A 20620-nucleotide genomic window follows, 5' to 3' on the forward strand; every position below is an offset into this window, starting at 1 on the left:
GACAAAAATGAATCAATTGTCAAATTACGCTCCTACGTTCTCCGTCAATCTGCATTTGAAAAGGAACGTTACCTACGGGCCTGAATGTGAAAACCTGCTTTTGCCTGTTAGATCTTTTGCAGTCACTCCAGAGTAGTCGCCGAAAAAAGGCTGTGTCTTTGACAGAGCGGACGATTACTGGCTAAAGTTGCAATGGTCGTTATTCAATTTCAGTTTTGAGTATCTGTTGACTACAATTGCGCGCCCTCTTCTTGTTGGACGCGATATGGCAAACAGCTAGTGCAAATTGGTCAAAGAAATCAAAAAGGGTTTTGCGAGACTACAGAAGATTGTTAACAACCAATTTCTAAACAGCCTTTGTTTCTCCCATGAAAAACAGCTGCACTGAAGCAGCACCCCTAGGATGTCAATTACCACAGCTTCAATCCCCTCTCCACGCTACACTGGCTTAGCATTGGACCGATCAGCCTCCACATATGAGCATGGTCCCCATTAAGCTGAGAAAGTACCTATTGTGCACTAGGATTTTGGAAAGCCCCTTAGAGTCGACCTTGCACGATAATGTGTCGCTTTGTGGTTAGATGCTACCCTCTGAAAGTAATACCCTACGTGGCTAAATTCTGTAGTGTAGTGGATATCACCTTGGCCTAACATGCATAAAGGTCCCTCGTTCGAAATCAGGCAGAAACCCTTTTGCTATCCATTATCATGTGCACAGTCAGTCTGGGTGGATTGCCTTGTAAAAGGGGTTGTCTCAGCTCTAACAATTAGAAAGGCAACACTTTTGGTTTTAGTACTACAAAGTTCGATAAAGATCCTTTCATCCCAAAACCCCTGAGGAGTAAACTTCCACGACCGTGGTATTCTTCTTGCTGGGAAGCTACGCTCTGAAGTAGCTCGTCAAAGTCGCCGATTTCTGTGGTGTAGCGGTTATCAAGTTCGCCTCACACGTGAAAGGTCCCTGGCCTGAAACCAGGCAGAAACACAATTGTTGTTATTTTAAGATGACATTCACACTCAAGCTGTGTCAGTGGGTTGACTAAGTACTTACACATGCTTGCAATGGTCGTCGTTCAATTTCAGTTTTGAGTTACCTGTTGAGGAGTTCCTTTCCTGCAATTGCATGCCCTCTTCTTGGTGCACGCGATATGGCAAACAGCATGTGCAAATTGGTCAAAGAAATCGAAAAGGGTTATGCGAGACTACAGAAGAAAGTTAAGAACCAATTTCTAAACAGCCTCAGTTTGGACAAAGCCACCACATACTATTAATCGAAATAGAGACTTTCTCCAATGAAAATTAGCTGCACTTGCAGCAGCAGCCCTAGGATGTCAATTACAACAGGCGGAGATCTTGTCCACTATACTAACGAGGTCTGGAACAGCACTGCTCGTTTGCAGTCACGCCAGAGTAGTCGCTGGACAAAGGCTGTGTGCCTTTGACTGAGCGGACCATTACTGGCTAAAGTTGCAATGGTCGTCGTTCAATTTCAGTTTTGAGTACCTGTTGAGGAGTTCCTTTCCTGCAATTGCATGCCCTCTTCTTGCTGCACGCGATATGGCAAACAGCATGTGCAAATTGGTCAAAGAAATCGAAAAGGGCAAGCAGCAAGTGCAAATTGGTCAAAGAAATCAAAAAGGGTTATGCGAGACTACAGAAGAAAGTTAAGAACCAATTTGTAAACAGCCTCAGTTTGGACAAAGCCACCACATACTATTAATGGAAATAGAGACTTTCTCCCATGAAAAATAGCTGCACTTGCAGCAGCAGCCCTAGGATGTCAATTACAACAGGCGGAGATACTGTCCACTATACTAACGAGGACTGGAACAGCACTGCCCCCGGCCATGCCCCTGGTGTACTTACGCTGTTCTGATGCCATTACTTTTAATCGCTCAAGGTTGGACAAAAATGCATCACTTGTCAAATTACGCCCCTACGTTCTCCGGCAATCTGCATTTGAAAAGGAACGTTACCTACGGGCCTGAATGTGAAAGCCTGCTTTTGCCTACGCTCTGAAGTAGCTCGTCAAAGTCGCCGGTATCTGTGGTGTAGCGGTTATCAAGTTTGCCTCACACGTGAAAGGTCCCTGGCCTGAAATCAGGCAGAAACACAATTGTTGTTATTTTAAGATGACATTTACACTCAAGCTGTGTCAGTGGGTTGACTAAGTTCTTACACATGCTTGCTCCGTAAAACAACCTCAAATCACAGAATGGCACACATAGAGACTACCTTCCAAACCGTCTTAAGTACAAAAACAAAAGGTTAGGGGACTCTTGGCATCGTACGCAAGACAGAGGTGGTGTAATGCCGAAGCCCGGGATCGAACCAGGGACCTTTAGATCTTTAGTCTAACGCTCTCCCAACTGAGCTATTTTGGCACAACACCCAATGACTTCTTCTGGCCATCATTTGGAAATGCAAGCCTCCTCAACCAAGCCGAAGACGTATTGCGGGAAATTTCAACTGTCCGGGACAAAGGCAAAAAGACTCTCCCCGTCTGGGAATCGAACCCCGGTCTTCCGCGTGACAGGCGGAGATACTGTCCACTATACTAACGAGGACTGGAAAAGCACTGCTCGTTTGCAGTCACGCCAGAGTAGTCGCTGGACAAAGGCTGTGTGCCTTTGACTGAGCGGACCATTACTGGCTAAAGTTGCAATGGTCGTCGTTCAATTTCAGTTTTGAGTACCTGTTGAGGAGTTCCTTTCCTGCAATTGCATGCCCTCTTCTTGGTGCACGCGATATGGCAAACAGCATGTGCAAATTGGTCAAAGAAATCGAAAAGGGCAAGCAGCAAGTGCAAATTGGTCAAAGAAATCGAAAAGGGTTATGCGAGACTACAGAAGAAAGTTAAGAACCAATTTCTAAACAGCCTCAGTTTGGACAAAGCCACCACATACTATTAATGGAAATAGAGACTTTCTCCCATGAAAAATAGCTGCACTTGCAGCAGCAGCCCTAGGATGTCAATTACAACAGGCGGAGATACTGTCCACTATACTAACGAGGACTGGAACAGCACTGCCCCCGGCCATGCCCCTGGTGTAGTTACGCCGTTCTGATGCCATTACTTTTACTCGCTCAAGGTTGGACAAAAATGAATCAATTGTCCAATTACGCTCCTACGTTCTCCGTCAATCTGCATTTGAAAAGGAACGTTACCTACGGGCCTGAATGTGAAAACCTGCTTTTGTCTGTTAGATCTTTTGCAGTCACTCCAGAGTAGTCGCCGAAAAAAGGCTGTGTCTTTGACAGAGCGGACGATTACTGGCTAAAGTTGCAATGGTCGTTATTCAATTTCAGTTTTGAGTATCTGTTGACTACAATTGCGCGCCCTCTTCTTGTTGGACGCGATATGGCAAACAGCATGTGCAAATTGGTCAAAGAAATCAAAAAGGGTTTTGCGAGACTACAGAAGATTGTTAACAACCAATTTCTAAACAGCCTTTGTTTCTCCCATGAAAAACAGCTGCACTGAAGCAGCACCCCTAGGATGTCAATTACCACAGCTTCAATCCCCTCTCCACGCTACACTGGCTTAGCATTGGACCGATCAGCCTCCACATATGAGCATGGTCCCCATTAAGCTGAGAAAGTACCTATTGTGCACTAGGATTTAGGAAAGCCCCTTAGAGTCGACCTTGCACGATAATGTGTCGCTTTGTGGTTAGATGCTACCCTCTGAAAGTAATACCCTACGTGGCTAAATTCTGTAGTGTAGTGGATATCACCTTGGCCTAACATGCATAAAGGACCCTCGTTCGAAATCAGGCAGAAACCCTTTTGCTATCCATTATCATGTGCACAGTCAGTCTGGGTGGATTGCCTTGTAAAAGGGGTTGTCTCAGCTCTAACAATTAGAAAGGCAACACTTTTGGTTTTAGTACTACAAAGTTCGATAAAGATCCTTTCATCCCAAAACCCCTGAGGAGTAAACTTCCACGACCGTGGTATTCTTCTTGCTGGGAAGCTACGCTCTGAAGTAGCTCGTCAAAGTCGCCGATTTCTGTGGTGTAGCGGTTATCAAGTTCGCCTCACACGTGAAAGGTCCCTGGCCTGAAACCAGGCAGAAACACAATTGTTGTTATTTTAAGATGACATTCACACTCAAGCTGTGTCAGTGGGTTGACTAAGTTCTTACACATGCTTGCAATGGTCGTCGTTCAATTTCAGTTTTGAGTTACCTGTTGAGGAGTTCCTTTCCTGCAATTGCATGCCCTCTTCTTGGTGCACGCGATATGGCAAACAGCATGTGCAAATTGGTCAAAGAAATCGAAAAGGGTTATGCGAGACTACAGAAGAAAGTTAAGAACCAATTTCTAAACAGCCTCAGTTTGGACAAAGCCACCACATACTATTAATCGAAATAGAGACTTTCTCCAATGAAAAATAGCTGCACTTGCAGCAGCAGCCCTAGGATGTCAATTACAACAGGCGGAGATCCTGTCCACTATACTAACGAGGACTGGAACAGCACTGGCCCCGGCCATGCCCCTGGTGTACTTACTTAATGATGCCATTACTTTTAATCGCTCAAGGTTGGACAAAAATGCATCACTTGTCAAATTACGCCCCTACGTTCTCCGGCAATCTGCATTTGAAAAGGAACGTTACCTACGGGCCTGAATGTGAAAGCCTGCTTTTGCCTACGCTCTGAAGTAGCTCGTCAAAGTCGCCGGTATCTGTGGTGTAGCGGTTATCAAGTTTGCCTCACACGTGAAAGGTCCCTGGCCTGAAATCAGGCAGAAACACAATTGTTGTTATTTTAAGATGACATTTACACTCAAGCTGGGTCAGTGGGTTGACTAAGTTCTTACACATGCTTGCTCCGTAAAACAACCTGAAATCACAGAATGGCACACATAGAGACTACCTTCCAAACCGTCTTAAGTACAAAAACAAAAGGTTAGGGAACTCTTGGCATCGTACGCAAGACAGAGGTGGTGTAATGCCGAAGCCCGGGATCGAACCAGGGACCTTTAGATCTTCAGTCTAACGCTCTCCCAACTGAGCTATTTTGGCACAACACCCGATGACTTCTTCTGGCCATCATTTGGAAATGCAAGCCTCCTCAACCAAGCCGAAGACGTATTGCGGGAAATTTCAACTGTCCGGGACAAAGGCAAAAAGACTCTCCCCGTCGGGGAATCGAACCCCGGTCTTCCGCGTGACAGGCGGAGATACTGTCCACTATACTAACGAGGACTGGAACAGCATTGCTCGTTTGCAGTCACGCCAGACTAGTCGCTGGACAAAGGCTGTGTGCCTTTGACTGAGCGGACCATTACTGGCTAAAGTTGCAATGGTCGTCGTTCAATTTCAGTTTTGAGTACCTGTTGAGGAGTTCCTTTCCTGCAATTGCATGCCCTCTTCTTGGTGCACGCGATATGGCAAACAGCATGTGCAAATTGGTCAAAGAAATCGAAAAGGGCAAGCAGCAAGTGCAAATTGGTCAAAGAAATCGAAAAGGGTTATGCGAGACTACAGAAGAAAGTTAAGAACCAATTTGTAAACAGCCTCAGTTTGGACAAAGCCACCACATACTATTAATGGAAATAGAGACTTTCTCCCATGAAAAGTAGCTGCACTTGCAGCAGCAACCCTAGGATGTCAATTACAACAGGCGGAGATACTGTCCACTATACTAACGAGGACTGGAAAAGCACTGCTCGTTTGCAGTCACGCCAGAGTAGTCGCTGGACAAAGGCTGTGTGCCTTTGACTGAGCGGACCATTACTGGCTAAAGTTGCAATGGTCGTCGTTCAATTTCAGTTTTGAGTACCTGTTGAGGAGTTCCTTTCCTGCAATTGCATGCCCTCTTCTTGTTGCACGCGATATGGCAAACAGCATGTGCAAATTGGTCAAAGAAATCGAAAAGGGCAAGCAGCAAGTGCAAATTGGTCAAAGAAATCGAAAAGGGTTATGCGAGACTACAGAAGAAAGTTAAGAACCAATTTCTAAACAGCCTCAGTTTGGACAAAGCCACCACATACTATTAATGGAAATAGAGACTTTCTCCCATGAAAAATAGCTGCACTTGCAGCAGCAGCCCTAGGATGTCAATTACAACAGGCGGAGATACTGTCCACTATACTAACGAGGACTGGAACAGCACTGCCCCCGGCCATGCCCCTGGTGTAGTTACGCCGTTCTGATGCCATTACTTTTACTCGCTCAAGGTTGGACAAAAATGAATCAATTGTCAAATTACGCTCCTACGTTCTCCGTCAATCTGCATTTGAAAAGGAACGTTACCTACGGGCCTGAATGTGAAAACCTGCTTTTGCCTGTTAGATCTTTTGCAGTCACTCCAGAGTAGTCGCCGAAAAAAGGCTGTGTCTTTGACAGAGCGGACGATTACTGGCTAAAGTTGCAATGGTCGTTATTCAATTTCAGTTTTGAGTATCTGTTGACTACAATTGCGCGCCCTCTTCTTGTTGGACGCGATATGGCAAACAGCATGTGCAAATTGGTCAAAGAAATCAAAAAGGGTTTTGCGAGACTACAGAAGATTGTTAACAACCAATTTCTAAACAGCCTTTGTTTCTCCCATGAAAAACAGCTGCACTGAAGCAGCACCCCTAGGATGTCAATTACCACAGCTTCAATCCCCTCTCCACGCTACACTGGCTTAGCATTGGACCGATCAGCCTCCACATATGAGCATGGTCCCCATTAAGCTGAGAAAGTACCTATTGTGCACTAGGATTTTGGAAAGCCCCTTAGAGTCGACCTTGCACGATAATGTGTCGCTTTGTGGTTAGATGCTACCCTCTGAAAGTAATACCCTACGTGGCTAAATTCTGTAGTGTAGTGGATATCACCTTGGCCTAACATGCATAAAGGTCCCTCGTTCGAAATCAGGCAGAAACCCTTTTGCTATCCATTATCATGTGCACAGTCAGTCTGGGTGGATTGCCTTGTAAAAGGGGTTGTCTCAGCTCTAACAATTAGAAAGGCAACACTTTTGGTTTTAGTACTACAAAGTTCGATAAAGATCCTTTCATCCCAAAACCCCTGAGGAGTAAACTTCCACGACCGTGGTATTCTTCTTGCTGGGAAGCTACGCTCTGAAGTAGCTCGTCAAAGTCGCCGATTTTTGTGGTGTAGCGGTTATCAAGTTCGCCTCACACGTGAAAGGTCCCTGGCCTGAAACCAGGCAGAAACACAATTGTTGTTATTTTAAGATGACATTCACACTCAAGCTGTGTCAGTGGGTTGACTAAGTTCTTACACATGCTTGCAATGGTCGTCGTTCAATTTCAGTTTTGAGTTACCTGTTGAGGAGTTCCTTTCCTGCAATTGCATGCCCTCTTCTTGGTGCACGCGATATGGCAAACAGCATGTGCAAATTGGTCAAAGAAATCGAAAAGGGTTATGCGAGACTACAGAAGAAAGTTAAGAACCAATTTCTAAACAGCCTCAGTTTGGACAAAGCCACCACATACTATTAATCGAAATAGAGACTTTCTCCAATGAAAAATAGCTGCACTTGCAGCAGCAGCCCTAGGATGTCAATTACAACAGGCGGAGATCCTGTCCACTATACTAACGAGGACTGGAACAGCACTGGGCCCGGCCATGCCCCTGGTGTAGTTACGCTGTTCTGATGCCATTACTTTTAATCGCTCAAGGTTGGACAAAAATGCATCACTTGTCAAATTACGCCCCTACGTTCTCCGGCAATCTGCATTTGAAAAGGAACGTTACCTACGGGCCTGAATGTGAAAGCCTGCTTTTGCCTACGCTCTGAAGTAGCTCGTCAAAGTCGCCGGTATCTGTGGTGTAGCGGTTATCAAGTTCGCCTCACACGTGAAAGGTCCCTGGCCTGAAATCAGGCAGAAACACAATTGTTGTTATTTTAAGATGACATTTACACTCAAGCTGTGTCAGTGGGTTGACTAAGTTCTTACACATGCTTGCTCCGTAAAACAACCTGAAATCACAGAATGGCACACATAGAGACTACCTTCCAAACCGTCTTAAGTACAAAAACAAAAGGTTAGGGGACTCTTGGCATCGTACGCAAGACAGAGGTGGTGTAATGCCGAAGCCCGGGATCGAACCAGGGACCTTTAGATCTTCAGTCTAACGCTCTCCCAACTGAGCTATTTTGGCACAACACCCGATGACTTCTTCTGGCCATCATTTGGAAATGCAAGCCTCCTCAACCAAGCCGAAGACGTATTGCGGGAAATTTCAACTGTCCGGGACAAAGGCAAAAAGACTCTCCCCGTCGGGGAATCGAACCCCGGTCTTCCGCGTGACAGGCGGAGATACTGTCCACTATACTAACGAGGACTGGAAAAGCACTGCTCATTTGCAGTCACGCCAGAGTAGTCGCTGGACAAAGGCTGTGTGCCTTTGACTGAGCGGACCATTACTGGCTAAAGTTGCAATGGTCGTCGTTCAATTTCAGTTTTGAGTACCTGTTGAGGAGTTCCTTTCCTGCAATTGCATGCCCTCTTCTTGGTGCACGCGATATGGCAAACAGCATGTGCAAATTGGTCAAAGAAATCGAAAAGGGCAAGCAGCAAGTGCAAATTGGTCAAAGAAATCGAAAAGGGTTATGCGAGACTACAGAAGAAAGTTAAGAACCAATTTGTAAACAGCCTCAGTTTGGACAAAGCCACCACATACTATTAATGGAAATAGAGACTTTCTCCCATGAAAAATAGCTGCACTTGCAGCAGCAGCCCTAGGATGTCAATTACAACAGGCGGAGATACTGTCCACTATACTAACGAGGACTGGAACAGCACTGCCCCCGGCCATGCCCCTGGTGTAGTTACGCCGTTCTGATGCCATTACTTTTACTCGCTCAAGGTTGGACAAAAATGAATCAATTGTCAAATTACGCTCCTACGTTCTCCGTCAATCTGCATTTGAAGAGGAACGTTACCTACGGGCCTGAATGTGAAAACCTGCTTTTGCCTGTTAGATCTTTTGCAGTCACTCCAGAGTAGTCGCCGAAAAAAGGCTGTGTCTTTGACAGAGCGGACGATTACTGGCTAAAGTTGCAATGGTCGTTATTCAATTTCAGTTTTGAGTATCTGTTGACTACAATTGCGCGCCCTCTTCTTGTTGGACGCGATATGGCAAACAGCATGTGCAAATTGGTCAAAGAAATCAAAAAGGGTTTTGCGAGACTACAGAAGATTGTTAAGAACCAATTTCTAAACAGCCTTTGTTTCTCCCATGAAAAACAGCTGCACTGAAGCAGCACCCCTAGGATGTCAATTACCACAGCTTCAATCCCCTCTCCACGCTACACTGGCTTAGCATTGGACCGATCAGCCTCCACATATGAGCATGGTCCCCATTAAGCTGAGAAAGTACCTATTGTGCACTAGGATTTTGGAAAGCCCCTTAGAGTCGACCTTGCACGATAATGTGTCGCTTTGTGGTTAGATGCTACCCTCTGAAAGTAATACCCTACGTGGCTAAATTCTGTAGTGTAGTGGATATCACCTTGGCCTAACATGCATAAAGGTCCCTCGTTCGAAATCAGGCAGAAACCCTTTTGCTATCCATTATCATGTGCACAGTCAGTCTGGGTGGATTGCCTTGTAAAAGGGGTTGTCTCAGCTCTAACAATTAGAAAGGCAACACTTTTGGTTTTAGTACTACAAAGTTCGATAAAGATCCTTTCATCCCAAAACCCCTGAGGAGTAAACTTCCACGACCGTGGTATTCTTCTTGCTGGGAAGCTACGCTCTGAAGTAGCTCGTCAAAGTCGCCGATTTCTGTGGTGTAGCGGTTATCAAGTTCGCCTCACACGTGAAAGGTCCCTGGCCTGAAACCAGTCAGAAACACAATTGTTGTTATTTTAAGATGACATTCACACTCAAGCTGTGTCAGTGGGTTGACTAAGTACTTACACATGCTTGCAATGGTCGTCGTTCAATTTCAGTTTTGAGTTACCTGTTGAGGAGTTCCTTTCCTGCAATTGCATGCCCTCTTCTTGGCGCACGCGATATGGCAAACAGCATGTGCAAATTGGTCAAAGAAATCGAAAAGGGTTATGCGAGACTACAGAAGAAAGTTAAGAACCAATTTCTAAACAGCCTCAGTTTGGACAAAGCCACCACATACTATTAATCGAAATAGAGACTTTCTCCAATGAAAAATAGCTGCACTTGCAGCAGCAGCCCTAGGATGTCAATTACAACAGGCGGAGATCCTGTCCACTATACTAACGAGGACTGGAACAGCACTGGGCCCGGCCATGCCCCTGGTGTAGTTACGCTGTTCTGATGCCATTACTTTTAATCGCTCAAGGTTGGACAAAAATGCATCACTTGTCAAATTACGCCCCTACGTTCTCCGGCAATCTGCATTTGAAAAGGAACGTTACCTACGGGCCTGAATGTGAAAGCCTGCTTTTGCCTACGCTCTGAAGTAGCTCGTCAAAGTCGCCGGTATCTGTGGTGTAGCGGTTATCAAGTTTGCCTCACACGTGAAAGGTCCCTGGCCTGAAATCAGGCAGAAACACAATTGTTGTTATTTTAAGATGACATTTACACTCAAGCTGTGTCAGTGGGTTGACTAAGTTCTTACACATGCTTGCTCCGTAAAACAACCTGAAATCACAGAATGGCACACATAGAGACTACCTTCCAAACCATCTTAAGTACAAAAACAAAAGGTTACGGGACTCTTGGCATCGTACGCAAGACAGAGGTGGTGTAATGCCGAAACCCGGGATTGAACCAGGGGACCTTTAGATCTTCAGTCTAACGCTCTCCCAACTGAGCTATTTCGGCACAACAACCGATGACTTCTTCTGGCCATCATTTGCAAATGCAAGCCTCCTCAACCAAGCCAAAGACGTATTGCGGGAAATTTCAACTGTCCGGGACAAAGGCAAAAAGACTCTCCCCGTCGGGGAATTGAACCCTGGTCTTCCGCGTGACAGGCTGAGATACTGTCCACTATACTAACGAGGACTGGAAAAGCACTGCTCGTTTGCAGTCACGCCAGAGTAGTCGCTGGACAAAGGCTGTGTGCCTTTGACTGAGCGGACCATTACTGGCTAAAGTTGCAATGGTCGTCGTTCAATTTCAGTTGTGAGTACCTGTTGAGGAGTTCCTTTCCTGCAATTGCATGCCCTCTTCTTGGTGCACGCGATATGGCAAACAGGATGTGCAAATTGGTCAAAGAACTCAAAAAGGGTTTTGCGAGACTACAGAAGATTGTTAAGAACCAATTTCTAAACAGCCTTTGTTTCTCCCATGAAAAACAGCTGCACTGAAGAAGCAGCCCTAGGATGTCAATTACCACAGCTTCAATCCCCTCTCCACGCTACACTGGCTTAGCATTGGACCGATCAGCCTCCACATATGAGCATGGTCCCCATTAAGCTGAGAAAGTACCTATTGTGCACTAGGATTTTGGAAAGCCCCTTAGAGTCGACCTTGCACGATAATGTGTCGCTTTGTGGTTAGATGCTACCCTCTGAAAGTAATACCCTACGTGGCTAAATTCTGTAGTGTAGTGGATATCACCTTGGCCTAACATGCATAAAGGTCCCTCGTTCGAAATCAGGCAGAAACCCTTTTGCTATCCATTATCATGTGCACAGTCAGTCTGGGTGGATTGCCTTGTAAAAGGGGTTGTCTCAGCTCTAACAATTAGAAAGGCAACACTTTTGGTTTTAGTACTACAAAGTTCGATAAAGATCCTTTCATCCCAAAACCCCTGAGGAGTAAACTTCCACGACCGTGGTATTCTTCTTGCTGGGAAGCTACGCTCTGAAGTAGCTCGTCAAAGTCGCCGATTTCTGTGGTGTAGCGGTTATCAAGTTCGCCTCACACGTGAAAGGTCCCTGGCCTGAAACCAGGCAGAAACACAATTGTTGTTATTTTAAGATGACATTCACACTCAAGCTGTGTCAGTGGGTTGACTAAGTTCTTACACATGCTTGCAATGGTCGTCGTTCAATTTCAGTTTTGAGTTACCTGTTGAGGAGTTCCTTTCCTGCAATTGCATGCCCTCTTCTTGGTGCACGCGATATGGCAAACAGCATGTGCAAATTGGTCAAAGAAATCGAAAAGGGTTATGCGAGACTACAGAAGAAAGTTAAGAACCAATTTCTAAACAGCCTCAGTTTGGACAAAGCCACCACATACTATTAATCGAAATAGAGACTTTCTCCAATGAAAAATAGCTGCACTTGCAGCAGCAGCCCTAGGATGTCAATTACAACAGGCGGAGATCCTGTCCACTATACTAACGAGGACTGGAACAGCACTGGCCCCGGCCATGCCCCTGGTGTAGTTACGCTGTTCTGATGCCATTACTTTTAATCGCTCAAGGTTGGACAAAAATGTATCACTTGTCAAATTACGCCCCTACGTTCTCCAGCAATCTGCATTTGAAAAGGAACGTTACCTACGGGCCTGAATGTGAAAGCCTGCTTTTGCCTACGCTCTGAAGTAGCTCGTCAAAGTCGCCGGTATCTGTGGTGTAGCGGTTATCAAGTTCGCCTCACACGTGAAAGGTCCCTGGCCTGAAATCAGGCAGAAACACAATTGTTGTTATTTTAAGATGACATTTACTCTCAAGCTGTGTCAGTGGGTTGACTAAGTTCTTACACATGCTTGCTCCGTAAAACAACCTGAAATCACAGAATGGCACACATAGAGACTACCTTCTAAACCGTCTTAAGTACAAAAACAAAAGGTTACGGGACTCTTGGCATCGTACGCAAGACAGAGGTGGTGTAATGCCGAAACCCTGGATCAAACCAGGGGACCTTTAGATCTTCAGTCTAACGCTCTCCCAACTGAGCTATTTCGGCACAACAACCGATGACTTCTTTTGGCCATCATTTGCAAATGCAAGCCTCCTCAACCAAGCTGAAGACGTATTGCGGGAAATTTCAACTGTCCGGGACAAAGGCAAAAAGACTCTCCCCGTCAGGGAATCGAACCCCGGTCTTCCGCGTGACAGGCGGAGATACTGTCCACTATACTAACGAGGACTGGAAAAGCACTGCTCGTTTGCAGTCACGCCAGAGTAGTCGCTGGACAAAGGCTGTGTGCCTTTGACTGAGCGGACCATTACTGGCTAAAGTTGCAATGGTCGTCGTTCAATTTCAGTTGTGAGTACCTGTTGAGGAGTTCCTTTCCTGCAATTGCATGCCCTCTTCTTGGTGCACGCGATATGGCAAACAGGATGTGCAAATTGGTCAAAGAAATCGAAAAGGGCAAGCAGCAAGTGCAAATTGGTCAAAGAAATCGAAAAGGGTTATGCGAGACTACAGAAGAAAGTTAAGAACCAATTTCTAAACAGCCTCAGTTTGGACAAAGCCACCACATACTATTAATCGAAATAGAGACTTTCTCCCATGAAAAATAGCTACACTTGCAGTAGCAGCCCTAGGATGTCAATTACAACAGGCGGAGATACTGTCCACTATACTAACGAGGACTGGAACAGCAGTGCCCCCGGCCATGCCCCTGGTGTAGTTACGCCGTTCTGATGCCATTACTTTTACTCGCTCAAGGTTGGACAAAAATGAATCAATTGTCAAATTACGCTCCTACGTTCTCCGTCAATCTGCATTTGAAAAGGAACGTTACCTACGGGCCTGAATGTGAAAACCTGCTTTTGCCTGTTAGATCTTTTGCAGTCACTCCAGAGTAGTCGCCGAAAAAAGGCTGTGTCTTTGACAGAGCGGACGATTACTGGTTAAAGTTGCAATGGTCGTTATTCAATTTCAGTTTTGAGTATCTGTTGACTACAATTGCGCGCCCTCTTCTTGTTGGACGCGATATGGCAAACAGCATGTGCAAATTGGTCAAAGAAATCAAAAAGGGTTTTGCGAGACTACAGAAGATTGTTAACAACCAATTTCTAAACAGCCTTTGTTTCTCCCATGAAAAACAGCTGCACTGAAGCAGCACCCCTAGGATGTCAATTACCACAGCTTCAATCCCCTCTCCACGCTACACTGGCTTAGCATTGGACCGATCAGCCTCCACATATGAGCATGGTCCCCATTAAGCTGAGAAAGTACCTATTGTGCACTAGGATTTAGGAAAGCCCCTTAGAGTCGACCTTGCACGATAATGTGTCGCTTTGTGGTTAGATGCTACCCTCTGAAAGTAATACCCTACGTGGCTAAATTCTGTAGTGTAGTGGATATCACCTTGGCCTAACATGCATAAAGGACCCTCGTTCGAAATCAGGCAGAAACCCTTTTGCTATCCATTATCATGTGCACAGTCAGTCTGGGTGGATTGCCTTGTAAAAGGGGTTGTCTCAGCTCTAACAATTAGAAAGGCAACACTTTTGGTTTTAGTACTACAAAGTTCGATAAAGATCCTTTCATCCCAAAACCCCTGAGGAGTAAACTTCCACGACCGTGGTATTCTTCTTGCTGGGAAGCTACGCTCTGAAGTAGCTCGTCAAAGTCGCCGATTTCTGTGGTGTAGCGGTTATCAAGTTCGCCTCACACGTGAAAGGTCCCTGGCCTGAAACCAGGCAGAAACACAATTGTTGTTATTTTAAGATGACATTCACACTCAAGCTGTGTCAGTGGGTTGACTAAGTTCTTACACATGCTTGCAATGGTCGTCGTTCAATTTCAGTTTTGAGTTACCTGTTGAGGAGTTCCTTTCCTGCAATTGCATGCCCTCTTCTTGGTGCACGCGATATGGCAAACAGCATGTGCAAATTGGTCAAAGAAATCGAAAAGGGTTATGCGAGACTACAGAAGAAAGTTAAGAACCAATTTCTAAACAGCCTCAGTTTGGACAAAGCCACCACATACTATTAATCGAAATAGAGACTTTCTCCAATGAAAAATAGCTGCACTTGCAGCAGCAGCCCTAGGATGTCAATTACAACAGGCGGAGATCCTGTCCACTATACTAACGAGGACTGGAACAGCACTGGCCCCGGCCATGCCCCTGGTGTACTTACTTAATGATGCCATTACTTTTAATCGCTCAAGGTTGGACAAAAATGCATCACTTGTCAAATTACGCCCCTACGTTCTCCGGCAATCTGCATTTGAAAAGGAACGTTACCTACGGGCCTGAATGTGAAAGCCTGCTTTTGCCTACGCTCTGAAGTAGCTCGTCAAAGTCGCCGGTATCTGTGGTGTAGCGGTTATCAAGTTTGCCTCACACGTGAAAGGTCCCTGGCCTGAAATCAGGCAGAAACACAATTGTTGTTATTTTAAGATGACATTTACACTCAAGCTGGGTCAGTGGGTTGACTAAGTTCTTACACATGCTTGCTCCGTAAAACAACCTGAAATCACAGAATGGCACACATAGAGACTACCTTCCAAACCGTCTTAAGTACAAAAACAAAAGGTTAGGGAACTCTTGGCATCGTACGCAAGACAGAGGTGGTGTAATGCCGAAGCCCGGGATCGAACCAGGGACCTTTAGATCTTCAGTCTAACGCTCTCCCAACTGAGCTATTTTGGCACAACACCCGATGACTTCTTCTGGCCATCATTTGGAAATGCAAGCCTCCTCAACCAAGCCGAAGACGTATTGCGGGAAATTTCAACTGTCCGGGACAAAGGCAAAAAGACTCTCCCCGTCGGGGAATCGAACCCCGGTCTTCCGCGTGACAGGCGGAGATACTGTCCACTATACTAACGAGGACTGGAACAGCATTGCTAGTTTGCAGTCACGCCAGACTAGTCGCTGGACAAAGGCTGTGTGCCTTTGACTGAGCGGACCATTACTGGCTAAAGTTGCAATGGTCGTCGTTCAATTTCAGTTTTGAGTACCTGTTGAGGAGTTCCTTTCCTGCAATTGCATGCCCTCTTCTTGGTGCACGCGATATGGCAAACAGCATGTGCAAATTGGTCAAAGAAATCGAAAAGGGCAAGCAGCAAGTGCAAATTGGTCAAAGAAATCGAAAAGGGTTATGCGAGACTACAGAAGAAAGTTAAGAACCAATTTGTAAACAGCCTCAGTTTGGACAAAGCCACCACATACTATTAATGGAAATAGAGACTTTCTCCCATGAAAAATAGCTGCACTTGCAGCAGCAGCCCTAGGATGTCAATTACAACAGGCGGAGATACTGTCCACTATACTAACGAGGACTGGAACAGCACTGCCCCCGGCCATGCCCCTGGTGTAGTTACGCCGTTCTGATGCCATTACTTTTACTCGCTCAAGGTTGGACAAAAATGAATCAATTGTCAAATTACGCTCCTACGTTCTCCGTCAATCTGCATTTGAAGAGGAACGTTACCTACGGGCCTGAATGTGAAAACCTGCTTTTGCCTGTTAGATCTTTTGCAGTCACTCCAGAGTAGTCGCCGAAAAAAGGCTGTGTCTTTGACAGAGCGGACGATTACTGGCTAAAGTTGCAATGGTCGTTATTCAATTTCAGTTTTGAGTATCTGTTGACTACAATTGCGCGCCCTCTTCTTGTTGGACGCGATATGGCAAACAGCATGTGCAAATTGGTCAAAGAAATCAAAAAGGGTTTTGCGAGACTACAGAAGATTGTTAAGAACCAATTTCTAAACAGCCTTTGTTTCTCCCATGAAAAACAGCTGCACTGAAGCAGCACCCCTAGGATGTCAATTACCACAGCTTCAATCCCCTCTCCACGCTACACTGGCTTAGCATTGGACCGATCAGCCTCCACATATGAGCATGGTCCCCATTAAGCTGAGAAAGTACCTATTGTGCACTAGGATTTTGGAAAGCCCCTTAGAGTCGACCTTGCACGATAATGTGTCGCTTTGTGGTTAGATGCTACCCTCTGAAAGTAATACCCTACGTGGCTAAATTCTGTAGTGTAGTGGATATCACCTTGGCCTAACATGCATAAAGGTCCCTCGTTCGAAATCAGGCAGAAACCCTTTTGCTATCCATTATCATGTGCACAGTCAGTCTGGGTGGATTGCCTTGTAAAAGGGGTTGTCTCAGCTCTAACAATTAGAAAGGCAACACTTTTGGTTTTAGTACTACAAAGTTCGATAAAGATCCTTTCATCCCAAAACCCCTGAGGAGTAAACTTCCACGACCGTGGTATTCTTCTTGCTGGGAAGCTACGCTCTGAAGTAGCTCGTCAAAGTCGCCGATTTCTGTGGTGTAGCGGTTATCAAGTTCGCCTCACACGTGAAAGGTCCCTGGCCTGAAACCAGTCAGAAACACAATTGTTGTTATTTTAAGATGACATTCACACTCAAGCTGTGTCAGTGGGTTGACTAAGTACTTACACATGCTTGCAATGGTCGTCGTTCAATTTCAGTTTTGAGTTACCTGTTGAGGAGTTCCTTTCCTGCAATTGCATGCCCTCTTCTTGGCGCACGCGATATGGCAAACAGCATGTGCAAATTGGTCAAAGAAATCGAAAAGGGTTATGCGAGACTACAGAAGAAAGTTAAGAACCAATTTCTAAACAGCCTCAGTTTGGACAAAGCCACCACATACTATTAATCGAAATAGAGACTTTCTCCAATGAAAAATAGCTGCACTTGCAGCAGCAGCCCTAGGATGTCAATTACAACAGGCGGAGATCCTGTCCACTATACTAACGAGGACTGGAACAGCACTGGGCCCGGCCATGCCCCTGGTGTAGTTACGCTGTTCTGATGCCATTACTTTTAATCGCTCAAGGTTGGACAAAAATGCATCACTTGTCAAATTACGCCCCTACGTTCTCCGGCAATCTGCATTTGAAAAGGAACGTTACCTACGGGCCTGAATGTGAAAGCCTGCTTTTGCCTACGCTCTGAAGTAGCTCGTCAAAGTCGCCGGTATCTGTGGTGTAGCGGTTATCAAGTTTGCCTCACACGTGAAAGGTCCCTGGCCTGAAATCAGGCAGAAACACAATTGTTGTTATTTTAAGATGACATTTACACTCAAGCTGTGTCAGTGGGTTGACTAAGTTCTTACACATGCTTGCTCCGTAAAACAACCTGAAATCACAGAATGGCACACATAGAGACTACCTTCCAAACCATCTTAAGTACAAAAACAAAAGGTTACGGGACTCTTGGCATCGTACGCAAGACAGAGGTGGTGTAATGCCGAAACCCGGGATTGAACCAGGGGACCTTTAGATCTTCAGTCTAACGCTCTCCCAACTGAGCTATTTCGGCACAACAACCGATGACTTCTTCTGGCCATCATTTGCAAATGCAAGCCTCCTCAACCAAGCCAAAGACGTATTGCGGGAAATTTCAACTGTCCGGGACAAAGGCAAAAAGACTCTCCCCGTCGGGGAATTGAACCCCGGTCTTCCGCGTGACAGGCTGAGATACTGTCCACTATACTAACGAGGACTGGAAAAGCACTGCTCGTTTGCAGTCACGCCAGAGTAGTCGCTGGACAAAGGCTGTGTGCCTTTGACTGAGCGGACCATTACTGGCTAAAGTTGCAATGGTCGTCGTTCAATTTCAGTTGTGAGTACCTGTTGAGGAGTTCCTTTCCTGCAATTGCATGCCCTCTTCTTGGTGCACGCGATATGGCAAACAGGATGTGCAAATTGGTCAAAGAACTCAAAAAGGGTTTTGCGAGACTACAGAAGATTGTTAAGAACCAATTTCTAAACAGCCTTTGTTTCTCCCATGAAAAACAGCTGCACTGAAGAAGCAGCCCTAGGATGTCAATTACCACAGCTTCAATCCCCTCTCCACGCTACACTGGCTTAGCATTGGACCGATCAGCCTCCACATATGAGCATGGTCCCCATTAAGCTGAGAAAGTACCTATTGTGCACTAGGATTTTGGAAAGCCCCTTAGAGTCGACCTTGCACGATAATGTGTCGCTTTGTGGTTAGATGCTACCCTCTGAAAGTAATACCCTACGTGGCTAAATTCTGTAGTGTAGTGGATATCACCTTGGCCTAACATGCATAAAGGTCCCTCGTTCGAAATCAGGCAGAAACCCTTTTGCTATCCATTATCATGTGCACAGTCAGTCTGGGTGGATTGCCTTGTAAAAGGGGTTGTCTCAGCTCTAACAATTAGAAAGGCAACACTTTTGGTTTTAGTACTACAAAGTTCGATAAAGATCCTTTCATCCCAAAACCCCTGAGGAGTAAACTTCCACGACCGTGGTATTCTTCTTGCTGGGAAGCTACGCTCTGAAGTAGCTCGTCAAAGTCGCCGATTTCTGTGGTGTAGCGGTTATCAAGTTCGCCTCACACGTGAAAGGTCCCTGGCCTGAAACCAGGCAGAAACACAATTGTTGTTATTTTAAGATGACATTCACACTCAAGCTGTGTCAGTGGGTTGACTAAGTTCTTACACATGCTTGCAATGGTCGTCGTTCAATTTCAGTTTTGAGTTACCTGTTGAGGAGTTCCTTTCCTGCAATTGCATGCCCTCTTCTTGGTGCACGCGATATGGCAAACAGCATGTGCAAATTGGTCAAAGAAATCGAAAAGGGTTATGCGAGACTACAGAAGAAAGTTAAGAACCAATTTCTAAACAGCCTCAGTTTGGACAAAGCCACCACATACTATTAATCGAAATAGAGACTTTCTCCAATGAAAAATAGCTGCACTTGCAGCAGCAGCCCTAGGATGTCAATTACAACAGGCGGAGATCCTGTCCACTATACTAACGAGGACTGGAACAGCACTGGCCCCGGCCATGCCCCTGGTGTAGTTACGCTGTTCTGATGCCATTACTTTTAATCGCTCAAGGTTGGACAAAAATGTATCACTTGTCAAATTACGCCCCTACGTTCTCCAGCAATCTGCATTTGAAAAGGAACGTTACCTACGGGCCTGAATGTGAAAGCCTGCTTTTGCCTACGCTCTGAAGTAGCTCGTCAAAGTCGCCGGTATCTGTGGTGTAGCTGTTATCAAGTTCGCCTCACACGTGAAAGGTCCCTGGCCTGAAATCAGGCAGAAACACAATTGTTGTTATTTTAAGATGACATTTACTCTCAAGCTGTGTCAGTGGGTTGACTAAGTTCTTACACATGCTTGCTCCGTAAAACAACCTGAAATCACAGAATGGCACACATAGAGACTACCTTCTAAACCGTCTTAAGTACAAAAACAAAAGGTTACGGGACTCTTGGCATCGTACGCAAGACAGAGGTGGTGTAATGCCGAAACCCGGGATCAAACCAGGGGACCTTTAGATCTTCAGTCTAACGCTCTCCCAACTGAGCTATTTCGGCACAACAACCGATGACTTCTTTTGGCCATCATTTGCAAATGCAAGCCTCCTCAACCAAGCTGAAGACGTATTGCGGGAAATTTCAACTGTCCGGGACAAAGGCAAAAAGACTCTCCCCGTCAGGGAATCGAACCCCGGTCTTCCGCGTGACAGGCGGAGATACTGTCCACTATACTAACGAGGACTGGAAAAGCACTGCTCGTTTGCAGTCACGCCAGAGTAGTCGCTGGACAAAGGCTGTGTGCCTTTGACTGAGCGGACCATTACTGGCTAAAGTTGCAATGGTCGTCGTTCAATTTCAGTTGTGAGTACCTGTTGAGGAGTTCCTTTCCTGCAATTGCATGCCCTCTTCTTGGTGCACGCGATATGGCAAACAGGATGTGCAAATTGGTCAAAGAAATCGAAAAGGGCAAGCAGCAAGTGCAAATTGGTCAAAGAAATCGAAAAGGATTATGCGAGACTACAGAAGAAAGTTAAGAACCAAT

General features: G+C 45.7%; 11 non-coding genes across 11 annotated transcripts; all 11 read right to left on the bottom strand.

Moving 5' to 3' along the window:
- Positions 1–2311: 2311 nt before the first annotated feature.
- Positions 2312–2384, bottom strand: trnaf-aaa (transfer RNA phenylalanine (anticodon AAA)). The gene has a single exon. It is a non-coding gene; the product is annotated as a tRNA-Phe (tRNA).
- A 2571-nt stretch (positions 2385–4955) lies between these two features.
- Positions 4956–5028, bottom strand: trnaf-gaa (transfer RNA phenylalanine (anticodon GAA)). The gene has a single exon. It is a non-coding gene; the product is annotated as a tRNA-Phe (tRNA).
- A 111-nt stretch (positions 5029–5139) lies between these two features.
- Positions 5140–5211, bottom strand: trnad-guc (transfer RNA aspartic acid (anticodon GUC)). Its single transcript has one exon. It is a non-coding gene; the product is annotated as a tRNA-Asp (tRNA).
- Positions 5212–8051: 2840 nt separating this feature from the next.
- trnaf-gaa (transfer RNA phenylalanine (anticodon GAA)) lies at positions 8052–8124 on the bottom strand. The gene has a single exon. It is a non-coding gene; the product is annotated as a tRNA-Phe (tRNA).
- A 111-nt stretch (positions 8125–8235) lies between these two features.
- trnad-guc (transfer RNA aspartic acid (anticodon GUC)) lies at positions 8236–8307 on the bottom strand. Its single transcript has one exon. It is a non-coding gene; the product is annotated as a tRNA-Asp (tRNA).
- A 2391-nt stretch (positions 8308–10698) lies between these two features.
- Positions 10699–10772, bottom strand: trnaf-gaa (transfer RNA phenylalanine (anticodon GAA)). The gene has a single exon. It is a non-coding gene; the product is annotated as a tRNA-Phe (tRNA).
- A 2147-nt stretch (positions 10773–12919) lies between these two features.
- Positions 12920–12991, bottom strand: trnad-guc (transfer RNA aspartic acid (anticodon GUC)). The gene has a single exon. It is a non-coding gene; the product is annotated as a tRNA-Asp (tRNA).
- Positions 12992–15379: 2388 nt separating this feature from the next.
- On the bottom strand, positions 15380–15452 carry trnaf-gaa (transfer RNA phenylalanine (anticodon GAA)). Its single transcript has one exon. It is a non-coding gene; the product is annotated as a tRNA-Phe (tRNA).
- A 111-nt stretch (positions 15453–15563) lies between these two features.
- On the bottom strand, positions 15564–15635 carry trnad-guc (transfer RNA aspartic acid (anticodon GUC)). Its single transcript has one exon. It is a non-coding gene; the product is annotated as a tRNA-Asp (tRNA).
- A 2391-nt stretch (positions 15636–18026) lies between these two features.
- On the bottom strand, positions 18027–18100 carry trnaf-gaa (transfer RNA phenylalanine (anticodon GAA)). The gene has a single exon. It is a non-coding gene; the product is annotated as a tRNA-Phe (tRNA).
- A 2147-nt stretch (positions 18101–20247) lies between these two features.
- trnad-guc (transfer RNA aspartic acid (anticodon GUC)) lies at positions 20248–20319 on the bottom strand. The gene has a single exon. It is a non-coding gene; the product is annotated as a tRNA-Asp (tRNA).
- Positions 20320–20620: the final 301 nt, after the last annotated feature.

Source organism: Channa argus, unplaced genomic scaffold (genome assembly GCF_033026475.1).
Source record: "Channa argus isolate prfri unplaced genomic scaffold, Channa argus male v1.0 Contig074, whole genome shotgun sequence".
NCBI lineage: Eukaryota > Metazoa > Chordata > Actinopteri > Anabantiformes > Channidae > Channa > Channa argus.